This window comes from Pristiophorus japonicus, chromosome 21 (genome assembly GCF_044704955.1).
Source record: "Pristiophorus japonicus isolate sPriJap1 chromosome 21, sPriJap1.hap1, whole genome shotgun sequence".
Classification (NCBI taxonomy): Eukaryota; Metazoa; Chordata; class Chondrichthyes; family Pristiophoridae; genus Pristiophorus; species Pristiophorus japonicus.
In genome coordinates this window covers 28,614,261-28,618,838 of record NC_091997.1, presented here as the reverse complement: position 1 = coordinate 28,618,838, position 4,578 = coordinate 28,614,261, and the positions used below count along the sequence as shown (strand labels likewise).

Here is a 4,578-nt window from a genome sequence, read left to right as displayed (position 1 = left end):
TGGGCTTGTATTCACTGGAGTTCAGAAGAGTGAGAGGGGACCTCATAGAAACGTTTAAAATTCTGACGGGTTTGGACAGGTTGGATGCAGGAAGAATGTTCCCAATGTTGGGGAAGTCCAGAACCAGGGGTCACAGTCTAAGGATAAGGGGTAAGCCATTTAGGACCGAGATAAGGAGAAACTTCTTCACCCAGAGAGTGGTGAACCTGTGGAATTCTCTACCACGGGAAGTAGTTGAGGCCAATTCACTAAATATATTCAAAAGGGAGTTAGATGAAGTCCTTACTACTCGGGGGATCAAGGGGTATGGCGTGAAAGCAGGAAGTGGGTACTGAAGTTTCATGTTCAGCCATGAACTCGTTGAATGGCGGTGCAGGCTAGAAGGGCTGAATGGCCGGCTCCTGCACCTATTTTCTATGTTTCTATGTTTCTATCCAGTAAGTTTGCCTTCCCTGCAGCTGCAGGATTGTTTAATTATGAATTATATCTGTAGCCAATCATTGTGCAAACTACATTCATGCCAAATGTGGTTGCTATGCTGCTCCATCTGGGAGTGCTGGCTGCATGTTTAGGTGGGTCCTTGTTACTTGGCTCAATTTCTTTGATACTGGTGAGTCACTACATGCATGTGAGTATAGCTCAGTAGTAGAGTGTTTGACTGTAGGTCAAGAGGTCCTTGGTTTAAATCCAAGTACCCACCTTGTTTAAGTGTCATTTCAGTGCTGGTGTGAATGTGCATAAGATATATGACATAGAAACGGTCCATATTGGTGTTTATACTCAAGATGAGGAGAAACTTCTTCACCCAGAGAGTGGTGAACCTGTGGAATTCTCTACCACAGAAAGTTGTTGAGGCCAATTCACTAAATATATTCAAAAAGGAGTTAGATGTAGTCCTTACTACTAGGGGGATCAAGGGGTATGGCAAGAAAGCAGGAATGGGGTACTGAAGTTGCATGTTCAACCATGAACTCATTGAATGGATGTGCAGGCACGAAGGGCCGAATGGCCTACTCCTGCACCTATTTTCTATGTTTCTAACTCGAGTTGTTAAGTTATTCTTTGTTTGGTGACTTTAGTTGAGTACCACATCTGTTGTGCAAGCTGAAACTCATTGTATTGACTTGACACATGTCGCAGATGCTACGCGCACTAAAGCATTAAACAAAACTGCAGGGGGCACCTGGATTTGAACCAGAGACCTCTTGATCTGCAGTCAAATGCTCTACCACTGAGCTATACCCCCACACTTGCACCACTTTTGAACACACACAAGGTAACAAAACTTAGCAACTGGCAGTCATTGATTGGACCAACCTGAAATGAAGCTGCATCGGTTATTCTAGGAGAAAAATAACTAGGGCTATTAGAAATGATGCAGCATTTGCATGTTTGTACCTTGCATCTCTACACATCTGTATTACTCATGCAACATGTCTGATATCCCTAGTAATTTGACTTCATGAATATCTGAATCAGCTTCTTTTCAGGTTGGTCCAATCAACATTGCTGACTGCCAGGTACTGAGCTCTGTCAATTTGTGTGTGAGAAAAATGAGCACCAGTGTGGAGGTATAGCTCAGTGACAGAAAATAAGACTGCAAATCAAGAGATCTTTGGTGCTGATCCAGGTGCCTCTTTCTTTTAGTGTTTCCTGCTGGGAGTCATCCAGTCAGTCTGCCTTCCCTGCAGCTGCAGGATTGTTTTGTTGTGAATTATATCTGTAGCCAAGGCTGGTGCAAAATACATTCATGCCACCTATGATAGCCACACTGCTCCAGCTGGGAGTGCTGGCCATTTGCTTCAGTGGGTCCTACAAATGTTAATGAGTAGATATTACATGTACAACACAAGGTGGGGTCGAGTTTCCGCTTGTTTCCTGGAGTTTTTATCAGCGCAATCGGGGGAGGGAATAGGTCAAACCAGCGGAATTTTAAACCTAAGTGAGATCCACCCAAAAACAATTTGCGCTCGTGTTTTCCGTGATCTTTTACGCCGGTTCAAGATTCATTTCGCCCGAAACGTGGATTAAGAACTGGTTGGCAGACAGGAAGCAAAGAGTAGGAGTCAATGGGTACTTTTCAGAATGGCAGGCAGTGACTAGTGGGTTACCGCAAGGTTCTGTGCTGGGGCCCCAGCTGTTTACATTGTACATTAATGATTTAGACGAGGGTATTAAATGTGGTATCTCCAAATTTGCGGATGACACTAAGTTGGGTGGCAGTGTGAGCTGCGAGGGGGATGCTATGAGGCTGCAGAGTGACTTGGATAGGTTAGGTGAGTGGGCAAATGCATGGCAGATAAAGTATAATGTGGATAAATGTGAGGTTATCCACTTTGGTGGTAAAAACAGAAAGACAGACTATTATCTGAATGGTGACAGATTAGGAAAAGAGAAGGTGCAACGAGACCTGGGTGTCATGGTACATCAGTCTGCAGGTACAGCAGACGGTTAAGAAAGCAAATGGCATGTTGGCCTTCATAGCGAGGGGATTTGAGTACAGGGGCAGGGAGGTGTTACTACAGTTGTACAGGGCCTTGGTGAGGCCACACCTGGAGTATTGTGCACAGTTTTGGTCTCCTAACTTGAGGAAGGACATTCTTGCTATTGAGGGAGTGCAGCGAAGGTTCACCAGACTGATTCCTGGGATGGCAGGACTGACATATCAAGAAAGACTGGATTAACCGGGCTTGTATTCACTAGAGTTCAGAAGAATGTGAGGGGATCTCATAGAAACATTTAAAATTCTGACGGATTTAGACAGGTTAGATTCAGGAAGAATGTTCCCAATGTTGGGGAAATCCAATGTAGGGGTCACAGTCTAAGGATAAGGGGTAAGCCATTTAGGACTGAGATGAGGGGAAACTTCTTCACCCAGAGAGTGGTGAACCTGTGGAATTCTCTACCACAGAAAGTTGTTGAGGCCAATTCACTAAATATATTTAAAAAGGAGTTAGATGTAGTCCTTACTACTAGGGGGATCAAGGGGTATGGCAAGGAAACAGGAATGGGATACTGAAGTTGCATGTTCAGCCATGAACTCATTGCATGGCGGTGCAGGCTCGAAGGGCCGAATGGCCCACTCTTGCACCTATTTTCTATGTTTCTATGTTTCTATGAAACAGACCCCATCCACAAAACTGGTCACGTCCCAGGTCGAAATGGCGAGATTCTGTCGATTGCGTTGGTTCGGGAAAACTTTTCAAATTGTGCCCATTCTCATAGGCGTACAGACACTAGTAAGCATGTTTTAAACATTTGCTCATAGCAAAAAATAGTTTTTGACAGTTTTGGGTCAAGACACGACTCATTACTAAATGTTTACAGCCCCGTCACCAAGCTCCAGGTAAAGCACATTTAACAGAGAACTCCAAAGTGATTACACGAGGCTAGTGTAAAGTTTTTGCTTTCCTTGTCCTACTACAGTTCTTTGACTCTGGGATTTACCAGGACAAAATATACACGACATAAAGGTTTAGGTTCAACCCAAAACTATGAGTTTATTAAAACCAGTAACACACGGACAAAACCCCAGAGATTTGGTTGAAACATACAACCACCAATTTCTCGGCTGTCTTCTGAGATTGATTGTCAGCCCGTTCGCTGGCTGCAGCTTTTGTCCCGAAGACTGGCTGGCTTCTGTTTCTGTTCCTGTACTGTTGTGTTCTGCTGCATTCGAAAAATGGGTTTTCTTTATACCAAAAAACAACAAGCAATCTTGGAACCGATTTAACATGATGGCCGCATCAAATGTCATCATTATCATCATAGGCAGTCCCTCGAAATTGAGGAAGGCTTGCTTCCACTCTAAAAGTGAGTTCTCAGGTGGCTGTACAGTCCAATATGGGAATTACAGTCTCTGTCACAGGTGGGACAGACAGTGGTTGAAGGAAAGGGTGGGTGGGGAGTCTGGTTTGCCGCATGCTCCTTCTGCTGACTGCGCTTGGTTTCTGCATGCTCTCGGCGACGAGACTCGAGGTGCTCAGCACCCTCCTGGATGCTCTTCCTCCACGTAGGGCGATCTTTGGCCAGGGACTCCCAGGTGTCGGTGGGGATGTTGCATTTCATCAAAGAGGCTTTGAGGGTGTCCTTGAAAGGTTTCCTCTGCCCACCTGGGGATCGTTTGCTGTGTAGGAGCTCCGAGTCGAGCGCTTGCTTTGGGAGTCTTGCGTCGGGTATGCGAACAATGTGGCCTGTCCAACGGACCTGGTTGAGTGTGGTCAGTGCTTCGATGCTGGGGATGTTGGCTTGATCGAGAACACTGACATTCAAATGGGAACTGTTGATAGCTAATTGTTCCCTATCTAGAGTCATTGTTCATGGTTACCTTCCCAAGATGACAATGGTTGGTTTTCTGGTAGCATTATATTCGCGTGGCTCAGGGTCCGGTCCATTGCCTAGGCCTACCCAGATACCAGCCTTTCTGGAGCCACAGAAGGTAACTGAATATATGAATGTTCCTGTATCTTTTCTGACAGAAAACCATTGAAGGTGTGAATGTCTCTCTTCTGGTGAATGTCCCTCATGATGTCAGATGGTTTGGCTGCAATGTAAGTGTTATATATGTAAACCTGTAAA

General features: G+C 45.1%; 1 non-coding gene across 1 annotated transcript; it reads right to left on the bottom strand.

The window, feature by feature from the left end:
- Positions 1–1,174: 1,174 nt before the first annotated feature.
- On the bottom strand, positions 1,175–1,246 carry trnac-gca (transfer RNA cysteine (anticodon GCA)). The gene has a single exon. It is a non-coding gene; the product is annotated as a tRNA-Cys (tRNA).
- Between the last annotated feature and the right edge of the window lie 3,332 nt (positions 1,247–4,578).